Genomic DNA, 18,265 nt, shown 5'->3' on the forward strand with positions numbered 1-18,265 from the left:
TCTAATAAATAAATAAATAAAAATTTAAAAAAAAATAAAAAAAAAAATAAACATAAGATATATATTATTCTTGTACTACACAAAAATGATAGTTCCAACAATGTCATGTGTATTCAATTATGCATAATTTGAGTTGGGGGTCCGCAAATTTGGGAAATATTCCCCTTGCTGTTAAGACTGGAAAAAGTAGTTTTCCTGAAGCTACAGGAAATTGACAGATGCTGGCTCACTGAGTACATCTGATCCCTCATGCCTACTGAGCCCTCCCAACAGCAACTCACTTCCACACTGCCCAACTGAAGTATTGTTTTTAAAAAAGACAGTAAGAAAGGAAGGAATACCAGTCCTCTATCTCTGAATCTACATGATTTGACAGTCCCATACCTCAAAACTCATCATAACCAGAAACTCAAATTCCACTCCTTTGGATGAACTAATGTATCTTAAGAGACAACCCACACAGTACAATATAAATACACAAAAGAATCTAATCTGTCTCTTTTGTTTGATTAACTCACTACATTTACCCATGTTCTCATCTTCTCTGTAAAACTAGGCTGCCCACAGCATCTTTTCAGATCTAACAGTTGATCCTGTAAATTAAACTCAAGCTGTCACTCTAAGTGGCTTTCTTTCCAATTAACTAAGCAACTACAATACCAGTCCACAGATAGAAAAGGGACTAGAGGCCACTGACCTTATAGGTCATTAGAAAATAACTGGTTATTTTGGAAAAATTCCTAAGAGGGTTAGAGCTGGCTTGAATGGGACCTTTACTTAATGCTTTTTTTTTCTCTTTAATCTTTTTACCATCATCATTCTTTTGAATTTCTGACAACTTTTTGTTATTGTTGTTTTGTTTTTCTTTAAACTTTATATCTGGTAACCTGCACAACTAACTTGAAGATAGCATCATGCAATATAGGAACCACTGTTGAATTCCCATTACTGTAATGAAACTTTCTATTGTCTCTGATGCTCTTTTTTATCACTATTTTGCATTCTTTTAATAAATTAATAAACAAATATTGCCAAGAAAAAAAATAGCACTGATTAGATGGTGTAGCTTAAGTCACACTGCTGACACAGCACTGTGATACTAAAGTACACTGTGGTCTAAGCCTGAGGTTTGTCTTCACAAACTCACGTCTATAATGAAATTGTATCTTGAATTCAATATATTGAATTTATTGAACATATATATATATATATATTCATATATATGTGACATATGCATATATTCAATATATTGAATATATATGTGAACACAAAATATACTGAACAGATGCTATATGCAGGCACTGTGCTGATTACTTTAAACACACGATCTCATTCCATACTCATAACACGGCTATTAATCCTATTTTACACATGAGAAAACCGAACTTCATGAAGGGGCTGAGTAACTTACACATTGTCACGCAGCCCACAATGAAAGGACAAAGCCAAAACATCTCCAGTTGCCTTTGCACCCATTCCCTCACCATTTACAGCCTTCACAATTTCACACACTTTGTGAGTGTGGGGTCTTGTCTGTTCTGTTCTCACACTGTTTAAATTGCCTTTAAATCCACCTAACTAGTAAATTTTAATAGAAAAACTTAAAATATTTCTTTCTAGGGAAGAGCGCTCAAACATCCCAAACAGTCCATGATGGTCCCATTAAAATAGTTTTGTTCACTTTTAGATTGTACTTAAATTTTTATATTCTAACTTAATTTTTAATACTTGCAATATACCTATTTATGTGGGAATTTCAAGGGTAAACACCAAATGAATTATTTCTATCATCCACACTTAAATGTTCAGGGACAGCAAATTAGCTCAGCAAACTAAAGCAACTACTTAGGCAAGTGCAGGGACCAAGATTTGATCCCAGCACCACATGCCATGCCAGCCCTGCCACCAAGGCAGGCTGAGCTGGCCAGAGTCCAGGCATAGTGGCACAAGCCTGTAATCCCAGTGCTGGGGAGGCTGAAAGCAAGATCACCAAGAACTGCATAGTGAGACCTTGTAACAACTAACTAAATAAATAAAAATGTTCAACTATATTTGTAGAATAAATGTCCAAATATAGAACTTTTAAATAGCAAATGAAGAATATATATTAAAAAAACTTTTTAGAAAATTACAAATATAGAGGCTGGGGACTTAACTAAGCAGTAAAATGCTTGCCTAGCAAGCTGGAAACTCTGGGTTCAGTCCGTGGCACCTGAAACAAAAAATAAACCTCAACTAAAAATTACATATATAATAAACCTTCCAACCTGTGAGAGTACCTCTAAGCTGTCACATTCACCACCATGAAGAAATGGTGTTCCTACTCAAGTACCTTTAAACTGTAGTTTTTATAATGGTGTACTTTTGCTATTTTAGTTGAAATTCAAAGTACCTTCTTAGTTTCATCAGAAAAGTTATAAACAAGATGTATTTTTTAGGCAGGGCAATCGAGTCTTTCTATACCATGCTACAATTTGAAATGATTTTTTTTTTAATTGGCAGTTGGTTATCTAAGTAAATAGCAAAGCTACATATCTATTTCAAAGTTTATATAAAATGATTACATACACAAAATGCAATGCTAAATCCCCAGACTACCACTGTCTAAACTGCAGTAGGTGTGCCACTTGCTTTAACGGTGTTTACTAAGCCAACATTCAGCAGTTCTGAGACGTAAGGCTTATCACTTCACAGGTACAAGCCAATAGTGCCATCCACTGTTCCTGTGAATGATCCTTCCCAAATACACATTCATAATGCACTGCAAAGAAACATTACTTTTAAATTTCATCTTCCAATATTTAAGGGAAATTTTTAAAAGTCTGAGATTCCACTGAAGATATCAAAATGCTGCATATTTCAGGACAACTAAAAAAGTAAAAAATGTTCCCACAAGTTCAAGATTGTCAATGTAAATACTTCAGTTTCACACATTTAATTATGATAAGCCTCACTTCATTCATAGGCCAAATTAGTATAGTCTTTTTTCAACAAAACAATCCTCTATACCAAGAGAAGTAATTAGAAGTATGCTCTTATTCAGCCAGAAAAGTTTTCTGCATTTAAATAACCCTGCTGTCACTGAACAAACATTTTGGATTACATAAAGTGACAAAGAAACTACATTAAAAGCTACAGGACAGATTAATATGAGTTTTTTCCGCTTGTCAAACATACACTTATAAGTACAAGTTAAAGTAGGAGACCAAATAACTGATGAACAGAATGAAGTCCTAACCTTGCAGAGTACAGTAAGTTCTCAACTTAGGAATGTGTTTCCTCCCAGGGAGACACTGGTAAATGGTACTACTTATAAGTCTCACACAGAGTTGTAGTGGATTTCTAACTGGTTGTCAACTTACTACACCCAGTTGAATTAAACTAGCATGGTGCTGGGTGCAGAGGGCCTAGCTGAGGATTGTTGCCAGCAGCACAAAAGCAGAACAGAAGTGGTCAGAACACTGTCAGGGATGCTGTCTAGAGAAGCTGTTGGAGCTGGCGGAAGCTGCCAGTTCTCTTGGGCAGTTCTGCTGGAGGACCTTGTCATGCTGGCTTTCCCGATGAACTTTTTGGAGGAGCTTTGGTCCTCACCTTGAGCATCGCTGCCTGGCTCTGGAGGGGAAGATGATGCACTACTCAACATCATGGAGAAGCTTGTGGCACTGACTTTCCTGATGGGAACTCAGCTTTCTTCATCACTAGAGGAGCTTGGGACCTCACTATTGCTGAGGATGGCTGTGGTACTTTGGGGGAGCTCTGGAGCTTACCTTGAACACTGCTTCCTAACTCCAGTTCAGGTCTCTCACCCTTCTGGCAAAGACATTCTAGCCTCCACCACTTACTTTGGGCCTTTCCAGCACAGATCCATGAAGTGGGCCTGCATGAGACTTAGTTGTAGGCTCTAGGCCTCCAAGTGAACTTATGGGACTTATGAGCTCTAGGCACTTCAGCTGGATCTTTAATATTTAGTGTATGGACAGGCTTCCTACACTTGTTGTATATAATTCTTTAGGCGACCCATTATAAAATATTATAAAATGTGTCCTCTATTATATTGTTTCCCTTGCAAAAAACCCCAAACCATGACAAGAGTTTTCTATACCTTTGACACAAATATACAATGTACAGCATAAAAAATTGAAATACACATACAAAAGTACTGTGAATAAACTATTTTTACTTTTACAGTCACTTTAAAATAGTAAGTTATACACGCTAGCTACTTCCACGATTTGTTTGCATCTGTGCATGTTCATGATGTGAGATCTGTTCATAAATGTAAAAGCCCACATCTTAAAGGTTCATAAGTCAGGAACTTACTGTAGGTCCAGCAAATTCACAGAAAAGTAACAGAAATGATGAAAAGACCTTAAGCTAGGGAAAGACCCTGAAGAATGTCAGTAGTGTGTAAGAGTAGTGGCAAACTTATGGCATACATATTGTTTTCTTTTAAAACAGAGGATATTAGGGTCGGGGAGATAGCTCAGTGGAATAAGCGCTTCCCTGGCAAGTGCAAGAGTATGAGTTCAATCCCCAGTTCTTCCAGAAAAAAAAAAAAAAAAAAAAAAAACAGGATATTAATGTATGAGTTGTTTTTTCTCAACTAAAACTTCAGTATTACAGTTTAATTGCAGTGTTGTTATGTTGTGGTAAATCAGTGGGTTTCAGGTTGCAGTTTGGGCACTCAACTCTATGAGGTTCACCATCACTGGTATAAGATATAGCAGTATCAAACTTAAGAAAAAATACATTAATGTATCAGGCTACATATACAGTAGGTAATACCATATTCATATCACAAGAAAAGGTTATGATGGAAAGAGTTATTATTTTATCTGAGCCACTTAGCTATGGCCTACAGTTCTAAACTCCAAATACAGAGCTCTGTCCAACATACTACAGACTCTGCCACCCTCTCCAGACTGGTGTCACACTCCACAATCATGACTATGATAAAGATTCAGTTCTGCACAGTTTAAGAACATGAATGACAACTTTTCATTCTGCTTAGGGAGATGCCAATCATACAAATATAGCATCTATATTTTAAAATTCAACTCACTCATGAGGACACCTATAAATTTACATTTAAAAGAATTTACTTCAGAAAATATAATATAAATTGTCTGTTAGTTTAGACTACATCACTAAGAAAGTCACTTTAGCTAGTATTTAACTAGAAAGATCACCTTCTAGAGGAAATTACTGTATATGCTGCAGCCACTTTTCATCTTTGGTCCACTCCAGAGGCACTGCTAATCTGTGTATTAAATGATAGAAATAGGTTTTAGTTTTTTTTTATGAGCAAAATCTATTTATTGGGGAAAAGAAAGCTTCCGTCCAGGAGAGGGATGGAAGAGGGGCCCAAGCAGGTGATCTCCAGGAAGCTGTCTCTTCCAGGGACTTTTATAGAAGAACACCATGCAGTGAGGCAGGTCTAAGTTGAACACGGGAAGTCGCTTAGGTGGGCATGAGGTGGGACAAAACTATGGTCAACCAATGATATTACAAGCACCATTGCTCAGGTAAAATTGATTAAATCCAGTATGAAATGAGGAATCCAGTCACATACCAAGCAGGCACAAATAAAGGACAAGGTCTCTTCCTGTTGAGGGTTGGGTTAGTGGCTCATTTGGGCTCCTTCAAGGTGATTGATACCTGTTTAGAATATCAATCCCTGATGTCCATCCCTAGAGAAGTATGTAACTATATTTGTTTCCTCTTTTGTCTTGCCGTCTGGCCTATAGGGAGTATCTATCTCTTCCAAGTTGCAAAGTTACCTTGTCTTCCATACTGTCTCCTTGAGGGCCTGGCCCTGTCTGACTGCCTATAATACTTCTATGTAATTCAGCTGGCTACAACATTCCCCCCTCTAAAGAAGTAACCCAAACTGCCATGAGGGAACCACAGGTGATGACCACTCTGGCTTCTTCAGGATGAAAAGGGTCATAATTGTAAACTGGCAGAGATACTCTCCAGAGGTTCTACATAAAGGCCCTCAATAGACACCAGGCATTTTTATTCTGGGTAGGCAAAATAGCCTTTTCAGTCTGGAGAAGACAAAGCCAAAGAAACAGTCAACATATATGGGCCTAATAATAACACCAACAGGATAATTATGAATATAGTCAAAAATGATTTTTACCGAGTAAGCAGTAATGACTTTCCCTAAAAATGACAAAGATAGGGTCCAGGGGACCTCAGCATTTTACATACTATTGATTTGATATCTAATATTTTGAATAGCTATTGAAACATTAGTAAAAGGATCGGGAATATAATAACTTTTTAAGTTTGTAATTAAAAAAGACTTGTCAGAATGTTTTTAGGGCCATTAACAGATATCTCTTAAATGTGGGGTTTAATCCCTTTTTTCAGAGATATTAACATAGTCTTCCAAGGCCACTGGGTATTGTCCCAAATAAACAGGCCAACTCCTATTACAGGGGGCACATGAATTACAAGACCTAGGGAAAACACTGAATACTCTCCAGTTTGCAAGTAGGGCCACTGGCTGGGTAACTACTGACACATCTGCATGAGCATCTAGTTTAACAGGCTTTCTCCTTATATTGGCAGCTAACACAGGTTCCCTCAGGCTGAGAAGGGAAGACCCATGACCGCCTCAATCGGAAACTTCCAATCCTTCGGTTCATGAGCGTGATGATTGGGTGTTCATGCATTATGCATGAGATGTGTTCGCCTCAAACCTTGTTGCGATGTTGGCACATTACCCGTCTGACGTAGGGAAAAAAAAAAGGAAAATTCCTCTGACTCCATCGTGAACACTTTCTTTTTTATCTCTGTAGCAGCTTTGGACAGTTTTGCTTAAAATGTCCCTTCTCTCCTTCTGGATCCAAGGAAGCATAACTTTTTCCTGTTTCCTAACTGGCCTTCATTCCTGCAGGCTACTAGTACCACCCTTCTCATTTTTTGTCTATAATTCCATTCCGTATCCTTTCTACTACAAAACACAACTGAGACCAATTCATTTCAGCAAACCCTTCTAACTTCTGCAGCCTGTGTCAGATACTTGGGGCCCACCAAGCAAGATATAACTTTTTGGTTTTAAGGCCTCCTGCAGGCAGCCCTGCCCAAGGAATGTCAGGGCACTTCCCTTGCAGTGGATTTCCTGACATAGGATTAGACTGATAGAGGAAGCATCTTTGAGGGCAATCAGACCTGCCCAAGGAAAGTGAAGAGAGCTTGCCTTGTAATAAGGCAGGAAACCCTGAGAAAGCTCAGTTCATGTGGGCTGTATAAGGTGGATAGTTAAGGCCTTAGTATGTCTCTATAGACAAAATCTAATGGATCCCAGGAAAACGAATCTAAAAGTAATCAAGCATATTTGCTACAGGTTTTTCCCTATACGATTACCTGGGTTTTGGTATCTTCTAAGAAATAAAATTTCTGAGAAATTACAGCATGTATAATAAAAGAATGAGCATTCGAGCAACAGGTAAGTTAGAAACCTTTTTAAAGGAATAGCAATTGTAACTCACTAGCTATACATAGTGCCTTTACAGAGTCAGTTTCCTGTAAGCCCCTCTACCATTAGTAAAGAGAGATCACTCCTCTATTAACTATGAGTATGAATACCTGAGTTACATTAGAAATCAACCAGATGAACTTATATACTTCTTATGAAATATATATTATTCACTCAGATTAAACCAATGTTCCATCCAGTGTTTTAGATATGACCCCCATAGTAAGCGAGGGGCACCGCAGAGGGATTTTTCCTTCTAACACTAAGGCTGAGTTTTATGTCGCAAATACAAGAAGACCTGGCTCTATCTATAGGCACAAAGCTATTGGACACTGTGTAGTCAGTGTCTTTAGAAACCTTTTATGCTGACAGGATTTTATCTGTCCTTGGGGATCTATTTTAACTAGTGAAATACCTTTTAAGTCTTATACATGAATAATGTATATTACATTTGTAAAAAATCAGTCTCCGCATCATTTTAATTAATAAGCAATCTGAACATATATTGCAGTATCTCAGTCACAGCTAAAGCAAAATGTCTTCTAAAGTCTGTTTTTATGGAGGTATGGTGACTGGAAGAAAGGTCAGGGTTGAAGAAGGACAAAGAGACCTCTGCTAATATCCAGCAACAGGCTGGGTTTTCCCCTAGTCATGATTACTCAGGGCTCCTTGTGGAAATGACAGGTAGAAATAGCAGTCCTGCCAGAGAGAGGAGATAGGCCAAGTGTCCTTTAGTCATAATACACCACTTGGGAAGCTGAGTCTAAACTCTGGGGCCTGCACTATCCTGGGCCTGCCTTAGGGTCCAGGATAGTGAATGCCTTAGGCACTTGAACTGCATGGTTCTCCTGTAGCTCACATTTACATTTCAAAACTGGACAACAATGACTTCCTCAATGCAAACAAAATCTAACCATAAGACATTTTTTACCATTTGGCCTTTTACAGTATCCTTCTAATTGTAAAATAGTGTCATAATTGATACTTTCCTCTTCATTCCATTTTGGCTCTAGGGGGTACACAGACCATGCACATGTGCAGAAAAATATTAAATGGTTCTTTTTCAGTGTGTATAGATCAAACGTCTTCCAGTGCATATTGATGCACTCTAAAGGAGTAAGAGACTTGGACTGTGAAATCCCCATAATCTGGAATGCAAAAAGACAGACTTCTGGATGTCTCCACCTTACCTCAAGGCATCCCAAGAGTAGACTACTGCACAGCAGGTAATGCTCTTGGAGAGAGGGGATACAAGATCTGAACAGCCTATCCACCCTCAAACTGGCGCGTGATTTTTTTTCTCCCGAGAATCGCATGAATCATGCGAACCATAAACTTACTCTTATTGAATATTTCTAAATATGTTACAATTGTTCTGGCAACAGTTATGTCTACAGAAGGAAGCATAACTATTGTATAAAAAGATGCATTGGAAGCAGAGCACTTTCCTTGCTGTATGGTAAAAGAGATTACCTTTGGAGGTAGACAAAAGAGATAATTGACTGGAGGAACTTTGGCCTGGGCCCTAGGGCAAAGAAATCTCCAAGACACTTGTGTTCTTCCATCTAGTTACCAAGGCAGCCTTTCTTATTAAGTCTTTGAAGCTTTCAGTTAAAACTTACATTTATCATCTAGCAATCATATTTTCTATATTGGCAAAAACACATTAAAGCTGACAAAAATCTTTTTTACTCTTAGTTAACATGTAAGACACAGGTGTAAATCACTCCTGATAGCGGCTGCAGAATGTAAATTATTGCAAGCTGTCTCAGCCTAATTTCTTTTTTTTCGGCATCTGGGATTGAATTCAGGCCCTTACATTTGCCAGGGAAGCGCTTATTCCACTGAGCCATTTCCCCGGACCCCTCAGCCTAATTTCTGAAGGAGTGATTCATTAATGGATTCTACTGCAAAGTTCAGGTAGAATTCTTAGTTTACTAAGAGAGGGAGGAGGAGAGGGGGAGGGGGGACAGGGAGACAGGGAGACAGGGGGACAGGGGGACAGGGGGACAGGGGAGAGAAAAGCACAATAGATAAGTGGAGATCTTTCAGTGGTTAAAAGCCAGTTTCTACCAAGCACCTTTAGGTATCCGCCAGAAAGTAGCCCTGGCCATGACCCCTCAGGTGTTCTCAGTTTCTATTGGCCCACACAACCAGACATCAGTCTCCAGAAAGGAATCCAGCTGTCTCTCTGGTCCACATTCCATAAGCCATTGGCTTCAGTGGGGATTCACCAAAGAACAGGTGGGGAAATCTGTCCTTTGCTTCAAACAGTGGCAGCTGCTCTAAGAGCATTTAGTAGCTGGCATAGTAATCACTCTTTGTCCAAGTTCTACAAGGGACAGTTAACAGCCTGAACAAGATTACCTAGGGCTTTACAATAAAGGTTTTAAAGTCTGTGACTTAGCTCTTATGCACCCAAATGATATCTGGACCTAGGAGAAAAGGTTGGAGATCCTCTCTCATACTAAATGTGTTTTGATCCCACAAATGTGCTGCTTTTGGAGCTAGCTCCTTCTGGGGTCACCCAGAAGTCTGTTCTCTCCACCATGTCTCAGGTTTAGCCTCCTGAAAGAGACCTGCCCAGAAAACTAAGCCAGGACACAGCTTTTATACATGTCCTCCTGGATGGGCATAGTCCTCTTTGTCTCATCTGACCCAGAGATGCAGTATGTGCCCTTTCTCTAAAATGACCTCCCTGTCTTTGGCATTAACACTCATTTTTTTAAGGGCTTCATTCAGTTGGAACAGTCTAGCGTTTTCCTAATTTTACATGCCTCTAAAAAAGAAAGTATAAAAGGGTAGGAAAATTAGGAGTAAGGCCAAAGACAGGAAACTGAAACAGAGCAGACCTGACATGTCCTCTAGCATGTAGAGGAGGAATCAGAGCCAGTCTGTCCCAGTGAAACCTGTCCTCCAAGTCTTTGAGAATGGTTGCTGACCTACTGTCATTTAGTTGGCAAAAGGAATCCCATGTTTCATATACAGGCATATAGTCTAAGTCTGAGCTGGATTTAAAAGTCCCATTTAAAAAATAAAATAAAATAACAGTTCCATTTTACATAAGTTCACATAAAATCCACTAGGAAGCTAACTAACATTACTCTCTAGCACTATTGTCTAAAGTCAAGCAAGGAATGGTAGTACATTTAGCATCTAGTTCAAATGCAACATATGCAAGTACAACACAGTCATAAAAATGTCCCATTAGAGAAATATCATAACCTTTAACATTTCCATGTTTTAACTTACATTTTGACCAACATTTTAACAAAACCATATAAAAGACAAAGCATAAGCAATTTTAAGCAATTATGGGAAGGCTATGAGACAAGACTAATAAAGCAAAGCATGAACAATATTATAAGCAATGGGCAAAGACATATCAACATTTGAAGCATAAAAATTTGTTACCTAAGCAAGTCCCAACCTGGAATTTATGAAAGAAAAGCAAACACATAACTGTGTTCAGGCTCTCTGCTGAGCGTCGCCACGGCCTCCTGCTTCAACAGTGCTTGACCAGAGCGGGCCCTGGCCCAACCTCGCCACACCGCCTTGCCCAGCCTCACCCGCCGCCATGATGACCGTCTTGGCCTCGCAAGTGCGCCAGAACTACCACCAGGACACCGAGGCCGCCATCAACCACCAGATCAACCTGGAGCTCTATGCCTCCTACGTCTACCTGTCCATGTCTTACTACTTTGACCGCGATGATGTGGCTTTGAAGAACTTCGCCAAATACTTTCTTCACCAATCCCATGAGGAGAGAGAACATGCTGAGAAGTTGATGAAGCTGCAGAACCAGCACCAGATCTTCCTTCAGGATATCAAGAAACCAGACCTTGCCGACTGGGAGAATGGGCTGGATGCGATGGAGTGCGCGCTGCACTTGGATAAGAGTGTGAATCAGTCCCTCCTGGAGCTGCACAAGCTGGACACTGATAAGAACGCCCCCCACCTGTCTGACTTCATCAAGACACACTACTTGGATGAGCAGCTGAAGGCCATCAAAGAGCTGGGTGACCATGTGATCAACCTGCGCAAGATGGGAGCCCCCAGTCTGGCATAGAGGACTACCTCTTTGACAAGCATACCCTGGGGGACAGTGACAATGAGAACTAATGTCACCAAGACAGCACATGCATGTTGGGGCTACCTTAACCTTTCTATAAACTGTACCAGAACATCTACTTAAGTTCTTTAATTCTTCAAATAAAGAAATTTGGTACCTGGCAAAAACAAAAACAAACTCTCTTACCAATGATCTCGGTGGGAACCTCCAAATGACATTGGGGAACAAATGATCTCAGGTGGATGACCTCCAAGTGATACAGGGGAAAAATGAAACTGCAAACATGGAAGGTTCCTGGGATGAGTTTGTGTTCTCTAAAACTGAAGAAGGAATTTTAGGAACAAATGGAGATTATGAGCAAAATATATTTATTGAGGAAAAGAAAGCTTCTGTCCAAGAGAGGGAAAGAAGGGGGACCCCAAGCAGGTGATCCCCAAGTTCCAATGTTTAAAAGCAGTGGTTAACTACTAACCATCATTGTTACCAAACAGCATAAAAGACAGTAGATATGGGATCTCACTGCTAAAATCTGAGGTGGTCAAGATAAAGTGGATTGGCTAAAATATTTTCTAGGGCAGTGTAAAGAATCACACAACTTATAAACCTAGTCCCACATTTCTCAAACCAGGATTTTTATTTCCAACCTACAGTAAACTAGTATTTGTGGGAAAAAGAAAAAAAACAAAAGCAATGAGAATGAAGTAAAATACATGGTGGCAATATTACACCACCTATGCAGCTTCTGAGATGCTCCTCCCACCTTCTCTCTTCATGATGGGCCAACAGTCGGTGATTATCGATGGACCACTGCTCCACAGAACACACCTTCAACAGCACAAGTCTCAACCTTTAAGGATGTGAATGTTTCCAGTCCTTCAACTCCCCTCACTCCACTGGGTGGTGGGTTCTGTTTGTGGCATCCCTACTCTCTACAGTGAGCTACTGCACCATATCATCCAGGTGCAGTGAACCTTGCATGTGAGCTCTAACCTCATCAGCTAAAAGGAGAGAGACTGAGGACTCCACCAAGCTTGCAAGAACAGCTGGACTGTGCCAACCTGTTTAATAAATTTTTATTGTAGATTCTAGACTGGGACTTGCTTTCATTATAATCTGACAGATGAATTAAAGGGGAGCAACAAATTCTCATTGGTGTCTATGATTTTTCTCCCCTTTCCTTAAAAAAGAAAAACCTCACTAACAATTACATATGACAAACTGGCTCAGGTTGTCATGTAAATATTATGGCCAATATGTAAAAGAGAACAACCTACATTCTTTATATTTGAGATTGACCAAAAGTCTGATAAACTCTTTTTGGAAAGAATATGATCTTGAGATAGTGCTTTCTGGACAAAAGTGTTATGACTGATTGCCAAACAAGTCTGTCATGGCTGCCCTCAAATGAGCAAATTCTAAAGAGGTCATGAGGACATTTCAGCAACAGTCTAGCATGAATTGAAAAAAGAACTGCTTTTTTAAATTGGTATCATCACATACAAGGCACAAATTCAACAAGTCAGTATTAAGTACACTAAAATGTATAATCTTCACAAAAAGAAACCTCAAAATAGTCAAGATTCACACTCATGTAAGTGTTATTTCACATAGATTCAGACTGCTAGAGGATCTCTATATGACCTCAATTCAAGATTTTAATATTTTTAATTAAATTCCACAAAAAATAGCTTTTCTATAGAATGTAAGTTGCTGACAGCTGTAATTTATACTAGCATTAAAAGATACAATTTGTAATGTGGGAAACTGAGATAAGAAGATTGCAAATTTAAGGCCATTCTGACCAACATGCAAGACCCCATGTCAAAAAAAATCAAAACAAAGAAAAGAAAGAAACAACTGGGGATGTGTCTCAATGTGAAGAACCTGGATTAAGTCCCTAGAAACACACACACACACACACAACCACTGAAGTTATGGTCCTATTTTCCACATGTGCCCAAGTCTTATATGAGGACAGACTCGAAGGAGAAGTCCCATTTTTCACATTACTGCCACTCCATCTCCTGAGAGAGACAGAAAGAGGCTATCCAACAGCTGCCAAATTTGTAAGTCTAAGGAGTTACTCCTAATACCCAAGCTCCTGGAAAGACAGATGTACGATGACTTCAAATAATGTTCTCAAAAACAGGATGAGATCTAAGTACTTAGAGGCGTTTCAAATAACTGTTTATAGTTGTGTATTTCAGCTATTTCAGTACAAGTCACATATTGAGGTGAGAAATGTGTGTTTATCTTTGTGTGCACACTCAGTGCCTACCACCAGACCTGGTCATGGGGTAAGCACCTAAGGGTTATATTTTCAATTGTACTATGACTGTGTTTGTTTGGTAACTGTTTTGTATTTTAAATATTTGAACTGAAAAGCTCTAGTACTTCTCAAAAACAATTTCATTTATGTGAGATAAATGTACATTTTTGTTCTTTCACTTGTTTAAATACTTGTAGAAAGCCAATGTATAGAGAACAGAGACTAATAAATTCAGGCATTTCAGTAAAAAAGTGAGGGCCAGAGAGATAGCTTGGTGGTCTAAGCACCTGCCTGGTAAGCACAAGCACCCAGCTGCACATAGCTAGCCACCAAAACTAGGCATGGTGGAGCAAGCCTGTAATTGGGCCGGTGAGATAGCTCAGTGGTCTACAGCTGCAAGCATGCAGGGACCACGGTTAGATCCCCAGCACCACATGCTGGGGGGGGGGACAGATAGACAGAGAGAGAGGGAGACGGAGGGAGGGAGGGAGGGAGGGAGGGAGGGAGGGAGGGAAAGGAGGAGGAGGGAGGGAGGGAAAAACAGAAACATCAAGTTATAACCATTTCCTCCAGCTAAAATGCTATAGGGGAAAAAAGAACAAATATGTTATTTTAACCAAATAATAAATTCAAAAGGTAAGCAAGTGGAAAGAAAACAAAATTTCTCTTAAATGTCTCTGTATACTATCATTTTATATCTGACAGACGGCAAATAACAAGGAAGATTAATTTGAAGAGAGAAAGTATCAGTATGTGTTACATGACGAGGTTTAACTATGAGGGGATTTTAAACCTTCAAACTATGGATAAGATGATGGGAGTGATCTAAAAAGTGACGTAACTCCATCACAACTGTTAAGCACCATCCAACTCTTGTTCTGCAAGATGAAAACTGCCAAGGGACTGTCAAGGTGATGACTTTAACAGTGACAGAGAAGGCAAAAGAAAACTGGGATTTTATTTCTACCCCAATGCTAAACTTGTTATTTCTCATATCCTATACCATCTTCTACCCTTGCCTTTCTACTTGTTTCCTTGCTCCTTTTAAGTAAGTAAATAAATAAATAAATAAATAAATACATAAAGGAAGGAAGGAAGGAAGGAAGGAAGGAAGGAAGGAAGGAAGGAAGGAAGGAAGGAAGAAAGGAAGGATATTGAGGAGGATTCTGCTGGGGTGGGGGATCCCAACAACAACTGGGCTGTCCACCCTTTCCTCACTTTCTGCAGAAAGGCCTGTTTACTGTGCAGCCTGCAGCACTTCTGGTGATATTTTTTGGGTTTTTGTCCATGCCACTGTACCCTATTGCAGTTGGGAGCTATGACCTCACCTTGCTAAGTGAATGAGAAGGATGAAATACTTAGGCATGAATCTTCACATTTGCTATCTTCACTACATAAACTCAGTTATTCCTGGCCAAATATTTACTTAGAACCTAACATGTTTAGATATAATTTCCAGTTGAGGAGGGCAGGGGAGAGACAGGGAGAGAGGGAAAGAGGGAAAGAGAGAAGGAGGGAGGGAGGGAGGGAGAACTGACAAGAGAAAAGGAGAACTGACAAATCCAGGTGGGGATATTTGGAGAAAGAACCAGCCCTGTCTTAAAATATCATCAAAAAAGAAGCTGTTGTGTTAACTACCTAACTGAAAACCTCTCCCTTCATTTGTCTAATACCATGAAGCAAATTATTTCCTTTCTCTAAATTAAGTTGGTCAAAACATCTAAGAGAAAATAAACTAATCACTTTTTATACTCCCATCCTTCATTCTTATCTCCACAGAAGCACAAATGTGTCTTATTCCTTTCGAATGCTTGCTGCTAATCCTGTGTTCATGATCCCTCTAAGGAACTTCTCCCTCAATCTATTTCTATTACTTACTTCAGATTAAAAAACAAACAAAATTGTTTTTATTCTCTAAAGACCACTTCTGGTATTTCATGGCTGAATTCCTGAAAAGAAGTTCCTCTTATTGAAGAACTTCTTGAGCTCTAAACTGACCTATGCAAGTGGTTCACCTACCACAGTATTATTTCTCTGCAGGACTGCAAACAATGTGACAGGGTTTGATAGTCTGGTTTCTCTAATTTCCCCCATGACATTAACAACTCTGTCTCTTCTTCCACACGAGTGGCATTGACAGTTCACCCCAGGGCCACATTCTCTCCCACTCCTCCACCTGAAACCTCGTTTCCCTTATGTTCCTCGTGTTCCTATCTCCTTTCCTTGGAGGTTCAGACCCACAGATACAAGTCAGCCCATGGGAGCCTGCCAAACTCCACACTCATCAGCAACACAGCTCTGCCATCCCTTTTTCCCATTCCTCAATCAACTGCAGGCTCTCCTTCCTTCCTGGCTAGTTACTATGATGGCTCCAAACGTTTCTTCTTCTGTTTCCCTATCTGCCCTTGCTGACATCTCTTTATGTTCTCTATTTCTTATCCACTAAATTAATTGTAACTTTTATCCCTTAGGAAATTAGATTCTTCACACAAAAAGTAATTGGTCTTGCTCCTATGTAAAAGGAGTGCTTGAAAAATAAATGTTCAAATTTTTATTATTACAGTTAAAGATTCACTCCCATTAATGCCCCCCAAAATCTGCTCAATTTTAACACACTTATCACATCCTTCTTGCCACATTTTGAAATCTTCTTTCATGAGTCTCTTTAGAAAGTATGATCAAAATTACAGTAAATGTGGCTGATAACTGCCCCCCAATAGAAAGCCAGGGTTGTAAAAACAGGTGTGGAGGAGACTTGCAGAAAAACGACCAAGTGATAAGCAACAACAGCTCAGTTTCTCCAAGAGTTGGGATTCAGACGCTGCAAAATAACAACTTTGAGAGTTTTCCTTTGTCCCTTTCCTTAGTCCTTCTTCCATGCTTCCTATCTCTCTTACTTCTTCTGTTTTTATATCTTTATTTTTTTCTCTTCACTCTTAATTTTTCTTCCTTTAATTTCCCCTCTTATTTTTATGTTTTATAATTTTTTGTTCTTTGTTTTCACATATTTTCTATCTCTTGTCAGTTTTTCTCATATCTTACCTAATTCCATAAACTTGCTTCTACTCCCCAATAGGTTCCTTTGACCACTTCTCTCTTGTCCTTCTCATACCAGAGTTGAAGGTTTCTAAATTTTCCTCTTGCATTTCCCCAGTTCCAAAGCTTGTATCCAGAATAATAATAAAATTTTGTTCAACTTTTGATATTTAATGCTGCAAAATTACTGTTGAATTCTTTTCTACCAGTAATAGAGAAAGAACTGTCACATTTACCACATATTAGCAGTAACTCAATACCTGGGTTGCCTTAATATCTGCATCACAATTATGGATTTCTCTTTTAGACTTAAGATGTTATATAAATGGCCCTTTTTGTTATGTTAATACCCAGTTGTTTTGGACAGTAATACAGTAGATGATCCCCTTGATATTAACAAGGTCACACAATTTTCATTAGTTCTCTATAATCTAACACTCAAATTACCTGTGTGCTATTAACAATATTAGAGTATATTCCCAGAAAACTTGGATGCTGGGCTAACTACATGGTGTCCTCCCTTCCCAAATTAACCAATGTTGTCAGATTGAAAGGCTGTGACAAAGGATTATAGATAGTAAAACCGACTAATATGAGGGCTGAATTTCAGAACTAGAAGACAATGAAACCTTCAAAGACCAACTACTCGGGCTGGAGGGGAAGCTCAGTGGAATAAGTGCTTGCACAAGGCCCTGAGTTTGATTCCTGGTACCACCAAAAAAACTGCATCTCAAAGACCAACCACTCAAAATACACATTAAAAACAAGATGTGAAAAATGGATCCAAAGATACTACATAATGCAAAGAAGACTAATTTAAGAATAACTGGAATAACTGAAAAATCAGAAGACAGCACAAATGACATTTAAAAAAACTTCACAGATATAATGGCAAAAAAATTTACAAATATATGGAAAGAAACAAACAGCAATAAACACAGTTAAGTAAGGTATACAGAAATCCACATTATATTCAAATACCAGAAGTCCATCACAGGAACAAAAAATCCTAAAAGCTGTTTGTGAAAGGCACTGAATCGCATCCCCATTAGAATTTCAGCAGACCTCTCTACACAACCTTAAAGTCAGGAGGGCTTCAGTCCTAAAAGATAATAGCAACCTTGATTTATGTATCCTGCAAAACTTACCTACAAAATTCACAGCAAAATAAAGTATTTTCATGACAAGGAGCACAACAAGAAATTCATTCTCAAGGATGTCCTAGAAAGAGACAATAAAGCTGACAATATCAAGTCAAAGCAATGAATATAAATGATGGAATGAGTAGCTAAGCAAAAGGGATGAAACAAACAAGCAAGCAAGCAAACAAACACCTAAATCAGCACCAGGAAAGGAACATAACACAAATAAGTCAGTGTCTACCAGTAATAACTTGCAA

At 39.0% G+C, this 18,265-nt stretch overlaps 1 protein-coding gene and 1 non-coding gene across 2 annotated transcripts in view; one reads left to right on the top strand and one right to left on the bottom strand.

Annotated features, from left to right (window-relative positions):
• Positions 1-18,265, bottom strand: part of Cdkal1 (CDK5 regulatory subunit associated protein 1 like 1) — a 732,899-nt gene that overhangs the window by 458,315 nt on the left and 256,319 nt on the right. The gene's annotated exons all lie outside the window — the stretch shown is intronic.
• On the top strand, positions 6,643-6,744 carry LOC111812298. Its single transcript, XR_002817835.1, has one exon. It is a non-coding gene; the product is annotated as a small nucleolar RNA U13 (small nucleolar RNA).

This window comes from Octodon degus, unplaced genomic scaffold (assembly GCF_000260255.1).
Source record: "Octodon degus isolate 3935 unplaced genomic scaffold, OctDeg1.0 scaffold00119, whole genome shotgun sequence".
Classification (NCBI taxonomy): Eukaryota; Metazoa; Chordata; class Mammalia; order Rodentia; family Octodontidae; genus Octodon; species Octodon degus.